Source organism: Herpailurus yagouaroundi, unplaced genomic scaffold, assembly GCF_014898765.1.
Source record: "Herpailurus yagouaroundi ecotype Mexico unplaced genomic scaffold, PumYag 183, whole genome shotgun sequence".
In the NCBI taxonomy this organism is placed as follows: Eukaryota; Metazoa; Chordata; class Mammalia; order Carnivora; family Felidae; genus Herpailurus; species Herpailurus yagouaroundi.
Window position 1 is genome coordinate 6796321 of NW_024412414.1, and position 19920 is coordinate 6816240.

The 19920-nt window shown below is 37.8% G+C and overlaps 1 long non-coding RNA gene across 2 annotated transcripts in view; it reads left to right on the plus strand.

The window, feature by feature from the left end:
* The window catches only part of LOC121041318 (uncharacterized), an 813566-nt gene that overhangs the window by 570743 nt on the left and 222903 nt on the right, over positions 1–19920 (plus strand). The window lies entirely within an intron of this gene.

The following is a 19920-nucleotide window of genomic DNA, read 5'->3' on the forward strand; positions in this document are numbered from 1 at the left end:
GTACAAATTATTTTCCCAATGTAGGCACCAGGATCTGGGTTATAATGATCAAATTAGAAGTTCACCAAGTTAACCATAGAACTTGATGAGTATTATAAAAGGACTAGTTGCAAATGACTGAATCCATACTATGGAATCAACAGTGTGTGATTCTTTATGCATTATGATAATTATCCATGCAATAAATGAAACATTTATAATTTCCTCCTCAGTAAGAGGTGATGAAAACCTTTGGCATTGACTAGTTAGAGCTTTCTTGACTGGATTTAAATTTCTTTCACTTTTATTGTTGACACTCAGCTATTCCTCTAATGTTCCATAATACAATTCTGACCCTCTTTTGTGTGCATTCAGAGGTCACATTCTTGAATTGTAAACCTCACTTCTTAATCTGTTTATTGAATTGCCTGAAGCTCATTTTAAGCAATGATCAATTGTATTGCTAGACAGAATTTTCTCCAGTTATGTGCTGTGAAGTACCCACAGCTAGGCACATAGGTTGTGAAAATGGCTTCTTACTCAATTTCTCAGAAAATATGTGAGTTTGTAAGGCACCCTGCCAAAGGAATGGTTATGTACCTGTTTATTGTGGTAGAAAGAGTAGGTTGAGACTGGATCTTGGCCTCAGATGTGGCTGCCCCCCCCCCACTCCCAGGGAAAAGCATGAGGACCAGGAAACATGTGACATACTAGTTGTCATCCTGTATGGTGGCAGTAATTCTCTATAACTGTTTCATACCCATCCCAAATCCACATCTAACAACATGATAATGGTACCACATGGAGTCTACAATGCTGTAGTTCTGATGCCTATTACTATTATTATTAATGTCCATTATCTTTTAACCCATGTATAGACTTGTGATTCAATACGTATATGTATCTGTGTGTGTGTGTATATATATATATATATATATATATATATATATATATATGTGTGTGTGTATATATATGTGTGTGTGTGTGTGTGTGTGTGTGTGTGTGTGTAATATAATACATATAGAGAGAGAAATGGAGAGAGATCTTTTCTGTTATCTATTAGGCATATATTCGTTCTGTTGGTTGCAGAGAATTATTTGTTCCATAACTATTATATTTATAAAGCATCTGCTGGGTGCTGGCCATTGTTACAGGAGCTACAACCAAGAAAGCAGGCTACCAACACATCTCTGTTCTCATGGAACTTACGTTAGTGTGGATGTGGATCAACCTTGCTCTGGAAGAAATGCAGGGCCAGCCAATGGTACAATGTTCAGTGTTTGTTTATTGGACGCAAATGCGGTACAATGTGTTTACAAGAGCAAATAAAACTATAAAGAATTGTGGGATTTAGGAGTGAAATGATTGGTTGGGGGCAGATTCTGGAGAGTCTTAAACTGTGTGAGTTGTTGGAGTTTCTTTATTTTTAAATTATTATTCTTAATAATTTTTGATATAATGAAGTAAGAAAGATGGTAACATTAATGGCATTTCCTTGGCCTCGACTTGGGTTGAAATTAGCAGATCAATCTAATGACTGTCAATAGTTGCTGGATTTCATCCTTGAGCAATAACATACATCTTAATAGACATCAATTTAGGCACATTTGCATAAAATGAATATTTGTGATTTTGCATTTCAAGCACATACTCAAGTAGAAGGCAGAGTTCTGTATTTGGCATTGGTAAAGCAATTTGCTTTATGGTTAATCTTTCCGAATTACTGCTATTGAATTAATTTGTTTAAATGAGACTAAAAGGAAAACAAAACAAAACGCTGACATAAATGTGATAGAAAAATAAATCTATCCATTCTTGTGGAATGGAGTATCTAAGTATAATCTTTGTTCAGGATCCTAGACTGAAGAGGCAGTCAGGGAGGGCAAGTGACTGAAATCTGACATATGAATTCAAGTTAAAGCTATCAGTATCAGAATAAAAAAATAATTTATGTAATCTTCAAGGCAAATTTTTCCTGCTCTTCACAGGTTAATAAGAAGGAAAGTAAGGTATTCAAAGCACCCTACCCCACATAATTGTACTTCAAATATTTGTAAACTACTATCATATCTCCTCAAAGCTGTGATGTCAAACTGAAACACACATACAGGATTCACATACTGAACTGCTGCTGCTTTGATTTACCTGCACAAGACACCATGTCATTAACATAAATCATTGAATATTGCGTATTGAGGTACTGGCCGTTTCAGTTGATTCCTGTGCTCCACAGATAACTGTATGAACACATTTCTAGAACTGTCTCCCTAGTTCCCTGACATCTCAATCTAATTTCAGGTTTTCAACTTGTTTATGGGTTTCTTATGGATGAAATGCATTAATTTTGCTTTTGAATAAGAATGATTTATCGTGGGGGCATGACATCCCTTTGGTAGGTTGAAGGTATTTTGAAAATAGTAAGACCCAAGTCCCTGACTTCGGAGGACAGCAAAGCAGTTATGCAGAAGCTAACGTAGACTTTTGAAAAAGGGGAGACTAAGGCTAATCAAGGAATATAAACACCAGCTTGTTGTGGGAAAAGCGTGAGATTGATTTCTCCCCAGTTGTACAGAGGCAATTGAGCTACAATTTTCACACTGTATTTGGTTTGAATTGTCTGGGAAAAATAAAGTTGTGTATTGATTAGCATTTGAAAACCCAATTAGTACTCAGTTTGCTTGAAGGACAAAATGAGCACAATGTCAGAACCAGTTATAGGTTTTTCTAGGACTAACAAGCACCCCAGAACTCCTAAGTGGGCCCTGATACTACAAAGAAGCAGTTTCTGAATAGGGACTTGATTTCCTTCAGAACTACATGGCATGCATCCACACTTTGTGGGGGGGTTGGGGAGGCAATTCTTGCTTCTCTGTTACCATCTGGCTATAGAGTTGATGTACATATGATTTTGCATTTTTTTTAATACAATACTTTTTTGCTTGTTTTGTTACATGCTTCTTTGTAATGCTTTTCCTGTCCTAATCTCTTTCCCAACAAAATGATGAAGACAATGTTTCCATGAACATTGAAAAACTTCTGGAAATCAGCAATTTCTAAAATATAACCCATGAACACTAGTTCCAAGGGATTGACAAAAAGTTATATGAAAGATAATTTGTACCAGCAAGTAAGTTGGGGAAGTGCTGAGTTAACTTAGTTTAACAGAGAACTTTGCTGCAGGATCTAGGTACACCCTTAATATGCCAATGTACATGGTGGCTTTCAAAGAAAAAAGAATTTAGGAGAATGGACTAACTCCTTATTTTTCCATTCTTTTCCCCATTTTGTTTGTCTGTCTGTCCGTGCATCCTTCCACCCATCTGTCCAACCAACCAACAAACTTATTTCATTCAATAAACTACATGTGACATTGTCAAATGGGGCAAGGGGCTGAAATAACTTCCTATGAGAATAGAGAAGAGAATGTTAGGTTAGAAGTAAAAGAAACTTGGCCTCATCTTGGAGATTTTTCAGGACTTCTAATTTGAAGAATTTGCCTGCTTATGTGGAACTTTAGTTTCTTGCGAATGATAAGAGGTGTTTTTTTTCTTTCTTATTTAGATTAGTGATACTTTTTTCTTGCCAGCATTAATGAGACTGGAACTTAGTGGCAGTTGACTGGGCCCTGAGGAGAGGAGCCCAGGGCTGCTTCTTATCTCCATGGTGGTTCAGTCTGCAGTTTGAGCTCTAAGGCCTGAGGTATAAAGGTGACTAAGAGACAGTCCTTTGATCACTAGTAGAGTCCAGAGTCTCTCTGTTGCCCAGCTGGTCTAACTCAGCAGGCAAGTGAAAGTGAGCAGAGAGAGACTAAGGACACACGTTCTCAACATCTTTTATTTATCTCAGCTTGTCATGGGGCATAAGGGTGGGGACCTTTTACATTGTCCAGGTGAGCAAGAACTGCATGCAAGGATGATACAGTAGTGAATTCTCACATCCAGGAGAAAACTTAGCTCCCAGCCAAGAAAGCTTGGCAAAGGACATGCACATTGACTCTTAAAAAAATGTGTTCAAGCTGAGACTTTAGTAGCAATGAACCTGAAAGTAAAGACTAGGGGCTTGCAAATTGAAAAACTCATGAGGCTTCAGTATTGTAAGATTAAATAAATCAGTAAAGTAGAGGTCTTTCCAATGAATCAAAATCTAAATAAAGGCAGGAATGTTAGTTGTTCAACTTAGGAGCTAGAGCAAACCTCCACTATGTTTATCACAAGTCAGGTTATCCAAAGACACTCCTCTCTCCCTTAAGAGGGAGAAGAGTGGGTCCCATCATGGACCAAGATCATTTTTTCCTATGGAAACATCACATTGTCTCTAGAATCCATTCTCTGTTGTCATTACATTTTTTATTAGGTTACTACATAGTGTGAGCTGTGTATATTAATCAAATTAGATCTCACGGAAGAATTTGGTTCTTGCTGAGTGGTTAATGCCCTGTGTGTCATGCTGAGATGTGACAAAAATGCCATCTTCTGAGCACAGCAAGTGGCTGGGGAGAGGCCAGCTCCAAAGATTTTTTTTTAACCAGGAGTATTCTGTGACTCTAGGATTTGGGACTTGCAGACTGCACTGTGTTTTAATAGTTTTTGGTATCTGATACCTTATAAAGCATCTTGAAATGGGCAATTTCCTACTTGGTGTTTCTGCAAGATTGCCAGAAAACTCCTCGTGCCCCTCCCAAAATCTCCGCTGGCTGAATCTGTAATTCTGTCTACTTGTCTTTTAACTCAAAGCTTTTTTGCCAGCAACTATGCATGTGTACCTGGCTTTTCATCGAAATCCATTTTCTGGTCCTTTACACTATAGTGTAAATGTGCTTTGGAACAATTCTCCATTCACTAGACCCTCATTTTGAAAGTATATATATTGGGTTGTACCAGGTACCATGTTAGACACTTGGGGAAATGTGGGAAGCCAAACAGATATGGTTCCTGACTTCATAGAAGTTTTCTATTTTAGTGGCTCTCAACTTTTTAAAACTGGGATTGGCAAACTAGAGCTCTCGGATCAAATTTAGAGGGCTGCCTTTTTTTGTAAATGAAGTTTTATTGGAACATAGCCACAGCTGTTCATTAAATATTTTTATTTATGGCCGTTTTTGAATTGCAATCATAAGGTTGAGGTTGTCATGACAGAAATCACATAGCCTGCAAAGCCTAAAATATTTACATAATATTTGATTCTTTCTAGAAAAAGTTTGCCAATTCCTGTCTTAAAATTGCAGGTATTGGCGACCCACTCTGAGATATTTTAAATCAGTAGACCCACAGGTGTGTAACTTTGGGCACGCACACAACTTTATATGCACAGACCTCTACTATAGCCACTCTTCCCATGAAGGGATTCTCTTAGCTCTACATATGTGCCTTTGGTTTTTCCTTTAGCAGTTTCTCCTCTTTTCTCCTCTCCTTTCTAAGGCAGGTGCATGTGTTCTAGCAGCCATAGTGTCTGTCCTCTGCAGTTCTCCATTGGCATTTCATCTCCCCATTTCTTCCTCCTTCCTCCTATTAACTATTCTTTGATAATGCCCCAGATATCTACATTTTTCAGTTCTTGCTCTTCTCCTAGATTCCTCCCTGTATTTCCAGTTGCCTGGATCACAAGGCTCTCTTGTCTCAAACTTAGTGTGTTTGAAACAAAATTCATCATCATTTCCTCCAAGCCAGCTCAGCCTCTGGACTTTAGGATTTTCTGTTATTGGGAACATCCGTCTTCCTCTCTGACTTCTTAGTCATTAAAAATAATGATCATATTTCTTTCAAATTTACCTCTTGGTCTTAAAAAACAATCTAGTTGAAATCAGGACCTAAGGACAAGTAACAAATGGCAGAGGTTTATGAAAAGTTCACAAAGCTTACCAGATGCATAGACTTTCTTAATTTCCTATGGAAGAAATAAGGAAGGAAAGAAATTAACCAGGATCAGGCATCCACAATGAGCCAGGCATTATGCTAGCCACCTTTTCTTTTTTTCCTTTCTTTCTTTTTTTCCTTAGAGAAAGAGAGAGAGCAAGGTAGAGAGGCAGAGGAGAAAAGGAATCTTAAGTAGGCTCCACCCTCAGTGTGAAGCCCAGCAGGGGGCTTGACTTGGGGCTTAACAAGGGGATGGATTCCAAGACCCTGGGATCATGACCTAAGCCAAAATCAAGAGTTGGATATTCAACCAACTGAACTACCCAATCACCCCAGTGCCAGCCACCTTTTCTATTTAATGTACATAACACTCTCAATAATGCTATGAATATTTATATCCTCATTTTATAGGTGAGAAAGCTGAGTCTTACAGTACCACTTAGGTACTGGTAGCTAGATCTAAGTTTTTAATATGGTTTCCCATCTTCTTGTGGAACAGCAAACCCAGCTTCTACTCTTGAAAAATATCTTGGGATTTTATTGAATTGATGTTTGCTAAATGTTCTTTTTTAATATCTATCAATCAAACCTGACTATTCAATTAAGACTAACTGTATTTTTAAGTATCTCTTCCTCTCTTGCTCCCCACTAAACAACAATAATAATGATAACAGTAATAACAGTTGACATTTATGGAATGACTCACTATGCCAGGTGTCCCTACCTACGACATTGCATGAATGTTTGATTTTTGTCTTCACTTCTACCTTGTAATGCTGACTCTTTTGTTATCTCCACTTCACAGATAAGGATACTGATGCATAGAGAGATTTAGTAAGTTGCACACAATCACAAAACTAGTAAGTGGTTCACACATAGGCAGTCAGACTGCAAAGTCCTTAAACTTATTTTTTGTAGCTGATGTCATGTTGTTATATATTTATCAACTAGCACTATTTTGTGTGGTTGGGGGGATTTGTAGCACTTATCAAGTTCTGTGGTATAAATATCCCCATCCAGGCAAATTTCAAGCTACATCACTATGTTGCATCACTGCCTTACAATATACTTGGCTGATGGTATGTGAAAAAATTTAGCAATGGACTCTTGTAATCCTGTATTGACTTGCTCTACACAGAACCAGATACGGATACTTTAATGCATTAGGGCAATTTATTCCTTATGCTAGAAATGTTGCAATATTGATGAGACAGAACATGCTTCAAGAGTTTGGAGTGGGTAAGATTGGTGTGAGCCAGGTATGGTTAATTTTGCAGTGTATGATGGGCGACATTCCAAGAGATTGAAAGAGACTCCCAGGTGCAAAGCATAAGGAAATGGGAAATGTTGGGGAGGTAGCAAGATCACACTGACCCATCTGGAACACAGAGTAACTTGGGAAGAAGACTCTAGAAAAGAGCCCTTTTAACATTGGGCGATGTCATTTAGAGCCTTTAATGGGTGGGTGACGGAGATCTTCAGCCTCCTGGGTTTGGACTTTGGAGAAGATAGTGCCTCCAAAGCGCGCACGCACACACACACACACACACACACACACACACACACACACACACCCAAGACAGTACCCAGGAATACTGGCATTTAATATTTCTCTGTCATGCTCAGATTTATAACATTTTTTTCAACCAAAATCCTCATTACAGGTAGGGTTGCTTTTTATGATGATATGAATGATACACATTTGAAATTAACTTAATCCAAAAAAATTTAAAAGACTCAATTAGTCTTTTAAGTTTGAAATAAGAAATATCTCTAAATTGTTAAAAATGCGATCCCAAAATATCAAGGTTGTCAACGCACAGAAAGTGTAAACCATGTTAATGTTAGTATCTTGGGAGCATACCACTTGAGTCATTTAAATGGAAAGAACTCATTTTCCTTTGTTGGAATTGTGTGTCCCACACTTTGGTTTCTGTGCAGTGAATATTCTGCAAATGGTATTGCTTAGCTTGTAACAGTGGTGACTATTAAAATATAGTGGTCTTTATTATACAGAACAAGCTTGTCATCTATGTGCTATTGATGTGGATTGAAGTGTTGGGGTTTGGAGCCAAAGGCCAAGAAAGAATTCTTGAGATGTCTTCTAGTGTAAAAGGTGGTTTTATTAAAGCATAGGGACTGGAACTGTGGGCAGAAAGAGCTGCACTGGGGTTGTGAGGAGTGACTGATTATATAAGATTTTCTATCCTATGGAGGGGAAGGTGATGTTAGGGCTCCCAGGAAATTGAATCTATGGGTTTCTGGAGATTTCTTTTTCTTGTAAATCATTAAGACAGTTGCAATTTGATGAAGACTCATCTGCATGACTGTGGTCTCCATCAGTTAACAATTTGTTTTTCCCTTTCCTTTGTTCTTGGGCAGCCAGGAAAGCCTGAGGAATGTTACACATATCACCCACTGGAGGGAGGGGGGTTGTTAGCTTGTGCTTAGCCCTCAACTTGCCTTTGTTTCCCACATCAGTATTATTAATCCGAGCACTAGAAAATACATCCATAGAATAGTTACCGGTCTAGAAGTTGACTTTGATAAAACAGTAATGATGTGCCATGATATTACCAGAGGAACAGACTTAACTGCATAGCATGAGAGATAATGCTAAAACAAAACAACAAAACAAAATGGGATTAGAGAAAATAATATATTCATTGCAGATGTACAGTCTGGGAAAATAAATGTTATCCTTTCGTATTTTAGTGAAGTGTGATGATGATGATGATGATGATGATGATGATTAAGTTATGTAATAAAATTTTATTTTTGAAGAGGAGAGTTGTGCATTATGTGGTGCCCTGGAGATACCACATCCAATAGGTGCCTACCATATACATTTGGGTGTCAGAATACAATTCTCCCCTCCCCTACAAATATGTGGGATTTTGGGGTGATGGTGTGGGATTGGAGACAACAGCCAAGAAAGATCTCTTGAAGATGTCTTTGGTGCAAGAAAGGTGATTTTATTAAAGCAGTGGGGCAGGACCCATGGGCAGAAAGAGCTGCACTGGGGTTGTGAAGAGTGATGGATTATATGCCTTTAGGTTGGGAGGGGGTTAGGGACAGCATAAATCTCTAAGGAATTTTGGAAGCAATGTTTCCAGTACCTTGAGGGGCTAGCTGTTGTTAGGAAAATGCCATTTATTACTGTTTAGTAAAACCTCAGTCATGAGACCCTGCAGATATAAATCAAGGGCCATATTTGGAGTATAATTGCCAGCATACACTTGGGAGTTAAAGATAAAGAAGGTTTACAAAGGAATTTTTATGTGTTTAAGGGGACTCACAGGAGCCTGAGGGGTCAGAATAATGTTAAGCCAAGATTCCCTTTTGTCCCCCGCAAAGTGTCATCATCAAGGCAGCTGAGTTCCCAGAGGTAGGTCAGTCTGCCTGTTTCAAGGACTTGTCAGTGGGCTGGCCATAGGCAGTAGGAAATTTAATTTTTCATTTGCCTTTGTTTCCCACATCACCATGGCAAACATTTGAACCCCTTACATCTTGATGAGGGCAATATTCGGTCTCCAGGAAATGGAGTCTATAGGTTTCTGGAGATTAGGATATGGATAAAATTGTCATTTTCTTACAGTTTACTAATTTATCCATAAACTGAAGAAGACTCCTGTCCTGAATGACTGTGATCTCTATCAGTCAACCATTTGCTTTCTTTCCTTTCCCCTGTTCTTGAGCAGCTAGGAGTGTCTAAGGAATATCACATATATCCCACCTGGGGGTGGGGGGCGTTGTTAGCCTGTACTTTGCCCTCAGTTTGCCCCACACTCCTTCATCAGATGCCACTCTGTTAGAAATTTTGATATCTTTTCCCCATGTGCCTCTTTTGCAGGCTGAGGATGAGGAGTTTATGTGTAGCTCTATAACACTTACAAATAAAATGCAGGTGTTTGCAATGGAAATGTCTGTGGACTTTTACACAATCAAAATGTCTTTCCTGCATAGATCATCGGACATAAAACTGTATACAAAGGGCCAGAGAAGAGCTGAGCTTCATACACACAGTTTACAAGCCTGCTGATCAAGCCAGTAGCCCTTCATACTGGGAAGAGACCACTGGACAGGAGGGCATCATAAGTCATTCTCGTCCTCTTGCAACTCCTGCCACTCTTTAACTATTAAATGTATATTTCTTTGGCTTGTTAAGAACCATAAAAACCAAAGAAATACCATTTCCTCAGACTGAGTAATAGCCTCTTTGAGGGCAAGCATTCTGTCACTTATATATCTTTGGATTTGTCCCAGAATATAGCATAATGCCTTCTCAAACACTGACTACCTGATGCCTTTCTCTATTAGATGTTATTTCCAAGAAAGAAGAGAAATGTTTACTGGTATTTTTACTCCTTGACTTAAAAAATAGCCTATTCCTTTAATAAACATCTGAATGTAAGGGTGCTGGCTCACTCACTAACTGTGTAGTATGATATAGACATCTAAACTCTCTAGACCTGTTTACTCATTTGTAAAATAAGGTGGTAGGACTAGATGTTGCATCAGAGAAAACTTGATCTCTAGAGATGCCCTGTGGAGCTCCATCTGCCCAACATTTTCATCAGCCATGAAGATGTGAAAAGCATACTAATAGACATCACAGAAGACTTGGAGCTGGAAGGCATGGTCAGTGTTTGACAAAAGCTGAAGACCAAAAGATTGTGGCAGCTTGGAACAATGTGCTACATTCCAAAGGTAAATTCTTCCTCTGAATGTAAAACCTTCTATAATGGTGTAAAACAAGTGAGAAAAAAGTTGGAAGGCCACAGCTTCAAAACAGTACATACAAGTAAGACTTTTGAGAAGTAGGCTACAACGTGGCATATGATTTGGTTTAAATTTAAAAAGCTTAACTTTTATGAGCACAGAAGATCAAGGACATGGGGTATGTTCAGATCAAGATGGTCAATCTGTCTAAGACAAGTTTTCATCTCTAAGGTAGGGATAGTCATGATAAGTACAGTTCAGAAATGTATCCTATGAATCTTAAGCACTGTGCTAAGGGCTTTTCCTGGCACATCTCAGTAATCTTCATAAAATCTCGGTGAGGGGTAGGTATTAATAGAATGCCTGTTTTATAGGATAGATGAAGAAATTGCAACATAGATTATGTAGGTCATTGTCCAAGGCTTCACAGGTAGCCAGAGGTAGAGTCAAATACAGTTCTTTCTGACTTCAAAGGTCAAGCTATAAAGTGCTATTTTCTATTGCTTCCCTCTATAACATTTAAGGGGCACAGAGCTAATTGTACCATATAAATCCTAGCACAGTGCCTTGTGTGAAGGCATAGAGTAAATACTAATTCCCTTCTCTTTTGCTCCTTCTCTCTCCTTCCATCCTGTGCCTTAATGGCCAAGCTCCACCTCGGTATGTCCTTCTGGGGATTTTTCTGAGGCTTCAAGGGTAGACCCTCTGCATATAGGAATAGTTGTTCCATGACTTTGCCTACCTGCCACTCCTCCTCTGTTAAATAGAAATCTTTTGCTCGCAGCTGCAAAGGAGGCCATTTAATTATCCATCATCAGCAACAATGCTCACCTCTGCCTCATTCATACTCAAGGCTTGCTGAGAAGTTTGGAGGGCTTGAATTTGTGTCACTGAAAACATTCTCTGGAGAAGGCTAAAACCTCTCTGCTAATAGACAGGTAAACAACCTGAAGAGAAAATAATTCATTTTTAATACCATAGCACGGACTCAGGTTGAGCCAATGGCAGCATCTATGTCCCTGCAGAGGAGATATGCTTAGGTCTGAGGGGCATTTCTCCTTTTAAGAATTTGTGGCACTACTTATTTTATAGAATTGACAAGACTGGTTTTGTCAAAAGTATGTATTGCCCAAATGGCTGAAACACACATAATTATCAGCTGCCTGTTACTCCCAAGAGGGACAGAAATCTCACTTTCTACTTACTCTTGCTTTTAAAAAAGTCACAGCCACAGATTGGTTCCAAATCCTGAATCAGTAGTGTTTACCACTAACAGAAGCGAGTGTGTATGGGGATTGTAGCTGCCTTATAGTCACTCCCTGTTGGAAACATTAGTATAGCCCAACCATTGAGGGAAATGACCTCTTTATAGTAGAATTGAGTTGACCTCAACCGGTAGCCCCCAAGTTTGTTCTCTGGATTCGAACCTAGGGATAAATCAGTTAAAATCCCTTGGAAATCTGTGAGTTCCATGTTGTCTCAACCCAAAGTTTGAAAAAAATGATCTTATTCCCAGGACATGAAAAAACAAAAAACAAAAAACAAAACAGGGGCACCTGGGTGGCTTAGTAGGTTAAGTATCCAACTTTGGCTGAGGTCATGATCTCATGGTTCGTGGGTTGGAGCCTCACATTGAACTCTGTGCCAGCAGCTTAGAGCCTGGAGCCTGCTTTGGATTTTGTGTCTCCTTCTCTCTCTGCCCCTCCCCCACTCACATTCTGTCTCTCTCTCCAAAATGAACAAACAAGAAAAAATTTAAAAAAGAAAAGAAAAGAAAAAAAACCCTTACCTAATACACATAAAGAAAATTAAGTTTGAAAAAATTACCTCAAACTAAAACAAACAACTATACCATTATATGTACAATTGACCCTTCAACAACATGGGTTTGAACTGCATGTGTGTGAACACACAGGTTATTACAGTGCAGTACTATGAATGTATTATCTCTTTCTTATGAGTTTCTTAACATCTCTTTTCTCGAGCTTACTTTAATGTAAGAATATAGCATATAATACACACAACATAAGAAATATGTTAATCGACTATGTTATCAATAAGACTTCTGGTCAAGAGGTACCTGGGTGGCTCAGTTGGTTAAGCGTCTGATTCTTGGTTTTGACTCAGGTCATCATCTCACAGTTCATGGGATTAGGCCCCACATCAGGCTCTGCTATGACAGTGCAGAGCCTGCTTGAGATCCTCTGTATCCCTCTCTCTCTGTCCCTCCCCTGCTCATGCTCTTTCAAAATAAATAAATAAATAAATAAATAAATAAATAAATAAATAAACATTAAAAAAAGACTTCTGGTCAGCAGCAGCCTATTAGTAATTAAGTTTTGGGGAGTCAAATTTATATGCAGATTTTTGACTCTGCAAGAGGCTGATGTCCCTAGCCCCCTGCATTGTTCAAGGTCAACTGTATATTAAAAACATGAGAGGGAGGAAAACTGCAAACAGTTAGCAAGGGTTCTCCTATGTTCAGAGATTATACATAGCTGAAATTTTTGCCCCTTATTTTTATTTTCTGAATTTTCTCCAATAAACAGGATTCCTTTTATAACCACAGAGTGCAAATGTATTTTGGAAAACACTTTGAAATGCTACAGTAATAAGACAATCCAGGGTATGTATGCCTACATAGGTCCAGGGAAGTGGACACAAAGGATGCAGGTGAATTAGATGTCTCCTTTACTCCATCTCTGACCCAGCACTTCTCTTTGAGCAGGAGCAAAATGTTGCAAGGATGGATGTGGTTGCATATGTGAATTCATTTGCCAAAAGATACTTAGGAGTGAAAGTTTCTTTTTATTTTATTTATTTTTTCTTTTTTTGCAATGCTAAAGAGGATAGCAGACACTGTCAAGGAAATTTATTAACAGCGACCCTGCTTTTTTTTTTTTTTTTTTTTAGATAAATCATGGAACTTTAAGGAAGAAGACTGCTAGGTTTAAAGAAGATATAGTAATAATTATTTTATGGTATCCCTAGTTTGCAAGGTAGTAGAAATGTATTGCTGAATTTTTTTGCCATTATAAATGAGTGTTAAACAAACACGTATTAAGTCTTCATGCTGATCTACAATAGTACTAGGTACTTGGATTACAAAGAACAAAGATCCTTCTTGTGGCCTCTCATAATGGATTTAAAAAATCAAACAAACATGAATAAAATGATGTTAAAATATGATAGTTGGTGTATGGGAGGTGTGCACAAAGAGGGGGTATGAAATTGGCATGTAGTAAGTCACATAGCCCTGTAATGTTTTCTCTCTTTTGATCTCTCAGCCTGGTTAACTAACTTGGTATTTCCATATTATAGCATACAGCAGGAAAGGGGTGCCTGGGTGGCTCACTTAGTTGAGCGCGGACTTCAACTCAGGTCATGATCTCACGGTTCGTGGGATAGAGCCCCTCATTGGGCTGTGACCTAACAGCTCAGAGCCTGGAGCCTGCTTTGGATTCTGTGTCTCCTTCTCTCTATGCCCCTCCCCTGCTCATGCTCTCTCTCTCTCTCTCTCTCTCAAAAATAAAATAAACAAAGAAAAAAATAAGAATACAGCAGGAAAGAGCTTCCTACCAGCCAGGCACTGTTCTGTTCTTAACAGGAATTATTTATGTATTACTACCCCCTCCATAAAAGCCTAGCAAGGGGGTCTTGTGCTATTTCTATCCTTACTTTATGGCTGAGGAGATTTGGCACAGAGACATTTAGTCATTTGCTGAAAATCACCCAGCTGGTAGGTGGTAAAACTGGTACTCTAATTCAGGTCTTTCTCCAGAGTCTACTGTGGCCTCCACATGGAGAAGTGAAGTCTCCTAGATGGCAAGTGGCCATGCCAGCCCCTTGGAAGGGTAGACCTGTCCCAGGACCTGGTGTTTATCCTTCTAAATTCAGCCTAGTGAAGGAAAGAGAGTGAACCATGAACCCCAGTTTCGCCTTTGACATGTGTACTTTCTGGAATGTTTGCAGTCTGGAGAAAAAAGAATGCATGTGTTAGAGATCGTAAATTCCTGAAATTATTTTTATTTTTAGCTTTATCATGTTTTGTAGATAGACAAGACAATAAAAGGGGGGAAAGAAAGAACGAAAATCCAACTTCTTTTTTTCTTTTGGTTCTAAGTGAGAGTAAACCTTGCCGTTAGCAGCTGATTAAGCACCTCCCTGGTTTCTGTCCTAATTCATCCACAGGGAATCAATGTCCTGATGTTCTTGTTCATGGGCTGTTAGCCACCTGTTGGAAGGACCCCAGCACATAAGTCCTCAGAAAGTGACACTTGCATTCCTTTTCTCCAATGACCTGTCTATGGACTGTCATGTGATCTTCAGGCTTCTTGGCATAGTACACATGCAGTCTGCCCCAAATCCTTTGATACCTCAGCCCTAACTTCTCCCAACCTATGCCTTGTATCCTTCTGTCTTTCTGGCTTTGTTCATGCCTTTTGCAGATATGTCCATATGGCCCAGTAGTATCTGTCTTTCAAGGTCTCGCTCAGTTATAGTCCCTCCCTTGCCCCCAAGGAAGCTTTCCCTGGGAAGTTTTCTTTTAAGAGTTGTTCAATATATGGACTAAATCTCACCTCTGAATCAAGAAGTTAGTGGTGAATATATTTAAGGTGAGGGGATAAAAAGTTTGTATTATGTTAAATGAAAAGAAAAACAGCTCTCAAAATTGTGCATTCACTTTGGTGTTGACATGATAGAAATGTACATGCATATCACAAGAGATCATAAGAGAACCTAGGGAGACAAAGGTAATCACAATGGTGAGGTGGTAATATTCATTTATTATTATTATTATTATTATTATTATTATTATATAAAAAAACACCATCTTATAATATTCCTTAAAAGTACTATGCATTTTCTTTTAAACTGCAACGTCATTCATTGCTTTCTCGATGGACCTCTGATCTTTTTGCCTGCCTGGTATTTATTTCTCCTCATAAGAATATCTCCCTTTGCCTTTGTGTGAAGTCCTTTCCTACACTAATTCCATCAGGAGGGCCAGCATTTCTCTAGTCCAGGGACAGGTATGTGAGAGCCAATCAGTGTATTGATTACACTGGTTTCTATATTTGGATCAGGGGTATCAAACAATTCAAATTGTTTAGGCAAGATTGATTTCTAAGAGTTTTGTTGGAATGACTGGGAGAGAGAAGCTCCATTATCTCAGAGGCTTTTAAGCTGGTACGTATATCCACCAGAAGCAATCAGTGATCTATTTTCTGACTGCCACCACAGAAAAGCAATAAGGAAGGTCTCCTAATTGATCAAAGGAATTATCTGAGTCCATGAATGCATAACCTTTACAATTCATGGTGTAAAATCGTATAAGACAAGCTGATCTAATTTGATAGGCATGAGTAGAGATACTGTAGCCTTATTCATTATCTCCAAAAAACTTGACCCACATAACCACATTGAACTTGAAGATGGGAAGTCTGTGGATGGACTGGGATTGATGCTTTCCCTACTTGGCAGGACAATTCCTTGAGACTTGATGGTTTTGCAAAGTATGGCTCTCTCTTATTTATGGCAATTGGCAGTTTGTTTCATGCAGAGTAAATGGGGCTGTCTACTTTGTCCATGGACTACTTTCTTTTTGCTGCAAGCTAAGGCCTTCTGTTTCCTGAGAAACAGAAGTCTTGGTTTCACCAAGTCTCACCAGGCCACTGGTGATCTTGAAGTTAGTTTTTCAATCTCACAGTATTTGTTTCTCTACTGTGAAAATGACAGGATAATGTTTCATGGCTTTTGGGATTCCTTCCAGCTCCAGTACACTGTGAATCTATAAATATACACTGATTTCCCTGGAGCTGTCCAACATATGGTGCATATCTGGGGTATTATTACAGCATGGTAACTTGCTTTACCATAGTGGGGTCTCGAGAGTGTCAGTGACTCCATGTTCATGTTTCACAGTGAGGGTAGATTATGAGGGCACACAATGAACATTGAGTTTAGGTTTGTTTGCAATCCACTCTGACCTCTGATTTTTTTTCTCCAACTTGACCCACTTATTCAAAACTGATTTGGTTGTCATCCAGCTTTGCTCATTTTGATTTGCAAAATTTAGCCTATCTTGGTGTATCTAGGAAGGATCATTTTGACTGATTATTCAGAATTACTGAATACTTTTAAACTGCAATTTTGTTGTCTAAGCCAATACTTAAGAAAGTAGTGAAGGACCACTTTTTGTTTGTTTTGTTTTAATTTTCAATCTATTATGGACTTAGACTTAGGAAATCATGCATTTGGATGCTGTGGCATTTCCAGATTACTATATATCTTTCTAAATGCTTGGTCTCAGATTTGCACATTTTCTGTTTGTATATATGCGTTGATTTATTTCTGAATTTTCTCATTCTCTTCTGCTGGTCTATATAGCTAACCCTGTGCTGATACTACACTGTCTTAATTACTATGGCTTTATATTGAGTCTTAATATCAATTAAGATGAGCCCCTTCTCTGAGCCAACCTTGCTCTTCAGGAGTACCATGGCTATTCTTGGCCCTTTGTTCTTCCTTGTAAACTGTAGAAGTGGTATGTCAGGGTTCACAAATAATTTAATTTAATTTACTTATCAATTTAAGGAGAGTTTTTATCTTTCCAATAACATGTCTTCTTATCTATGAGCATGGTTTATTTTACTAGTTATTTAAACTTTGAATAAAGTTTTATAATTTTCTCTAAAAAAATTCTTGTGTATAGTTTATACTTATTTCTTGGTGGTTTATAAATGCATTGTTATTGCAAATGACCCCTTTAAAATATGTTAGAAAATGTGCTTTCTAACATTTTGTGTCTATTTTATAAGTACGCAGTTGATTTTATTATATTAATTTATATCCAACAGTCCTGCCAAACTCATTCTTTAAATAAAATAATTTTTCCATGTTTTTTTGTTTCTGACATAGTCATGATTTGTGAATAATAAGTCTGTTTCTTTGCAATCCTTTTATTTACTATTTATTTTCTTGTCTTATTGCAAGTATATTAAAGTTTTGTATTACTTTCTTTAACAAGTGCTATAACGAATTACCACATTCTGAGTGACTTAAAGCAACAGGAATTTGTTTTCTCACCAACTGGAGACCAGAACTGCTATTGGTAGGGGCTTGCTCCCTCTGACAACTCTTGGTAGGGAGGCTTCCTTATCCCTTCCAGCATCTGGTGGCCTCAGCACTCCTTGGCTGTGGCAGCATGATTCTACCCTTTGCTCCTGTCTTCACTTGGCTTTCTCTGTGTGTCTTTCTGTGTTTTCTCATCTTTTTACAAGGATACCAGGCATTGGATATGGGGAACACTCTAAATCCACGATGGTTTCTTCTCAAGGTACTTAACTAATTACATCTACAAAGGCCCTGTTGCCAAATAGGGTCGCATTCTGAGATTCCAAAGTAGAAATGAATTTTGAAGAGACACTATTCAATCCACTACCAGACCTTCACTAGGATAAAGAATAGAAGAAATGGTAGTGGGCATCCTCTTGCAGTCCTAATTTTTAATAGAATGCTTTTAATATTTCCATAGTTACCATGGTTTGTGAATTCTAAAAAACATGAATTTTCACTTTTCAACAAGTCAGAAAGTATTATGAGCCTTACAACCAGTGATTACCATAGTTTAACTTGTAGCATTTTTTTCCTTTATTTGTAGTGCATCTTATAACAAATGGTACCTTACATTGAACAGAATAAAATAAATTTGTTTTGCTTTACATTTATTTTGAATCTACATTTAGCAGATTAAGAAATTTCCTTCTGTTTTTAGTGTAATGAGAGCTTTTTAATTTTCTTCGAAGATTTTATTTTAAATTCAACTTAGGTAACAGATACTGTAGTATTGGTTTCAGGAGTAGAATTTAGTGATTCATCACACAAATATAACACCCATTGCTCATCATGAATGGATGTTGAGTTTAACTGAATGCTTCTTTCCTCTTTCTATTGAAATAAATATGTGATCCTTCTCCTTAATAGGTTAAGTAATAGGGTAAATTTTATTAATAGATAATTTAACTTTAAACTCACTTTGGATTCTTTTTTTTTCTCTAATATGGTTTTATTTACTTATTTATTTTTTGTTTTATGTCTTTTTTTAATTTAAATCCAAGTTAGTTAATATATAGTGTAATAATGATTTAAAGAATAGAATTTAGTAATTTATCACTTATGTATAACACTCAGTGCTCATCCCCACAAGTGCTCTCCTTAATGCCAACCAACTATTTAGCCCACATGCCCACCAAATAGCCTGCCAGCAACCCTCAGTTTGTTCTCTGTATCTAAGAGTCTCTTAGGGTTTGTCTCCCTGTCTATTTTTATCTTATTTTTGCTTCCCTTCCCCTATGTTCATCTGTTTTTTTCTTAAATTCCACACATATATGAGTGAAATCTTATAATATTTGTCTTTCTCTGACTTATTTCCTCTAGCACACTACACTCTGGTTCCAGCCATGTGTTGCAAATGGCAAGATTTCATTCTTTTTGTTCACTGAGTAATATTCCATTGTGTGTGTATGTATATATATATATATATGTATATATATATATATACACATACATACACACATGTACATATACACACACATACATACATACATGTATGCACACCACATCTTCTTTATCCATTCATCTCTTGATGGACATTTGGGATCTTCCCATGCTTTAGCTATTGTTGATAGTGGTGTGCATTTGTCCCTTGAAATCAACATTTTTGTATCCTTTGGATAAATACCTAGTAGTGCAATTGCTGGGTCAGAGGGTAGTTCTATTTTTAATTTTTTGAGGAACCTCCATACACTTTTCCAAAGTGGCTACACAAGTTTGCATTCCCACCAGCAGTGCAAAAGTGTTCTCCTTTCTCCACATCCTCGCCAACATCTGTTGTTTCCTGGGTAGTTAATTTTAGCCATTCTGAAATGTGTGAGGTGGTATCTCATTATGGTTGTGATTTGTATTTCCGAATTATGAGTGATGTTGAGTATCTTTTCATGTGTCTGTTAGCCATCTGGATGTATTCTATGGAAAGTGTCTATTCATGTATTTTGCCCATTCCTTCACAGGGATATTTGTTGTTGTTGTTGTTGTTGTTGTTGCTGTTGTTTGGTTATTGACTTTGATAAGTTCTTTATAGATTTTGGATACTATCCCTTTATGTGATATGTCATTTGCAAATATCTTCTATCATTCCATTGGTTGCCTTTTAGTTTTGCTGCTTGTTTCCTTGGATGTGCAGAACGTTTTTATCTTGAAGAGGTCCTAATATTTCATTTTTACTTTTGTTTCTCTTGCCTCCAGAGACCTGTCAAGTAAGAAGTTGCTGTAGCCAAGGTCAAAGAGGTTGTTCCCTGTTTTATCC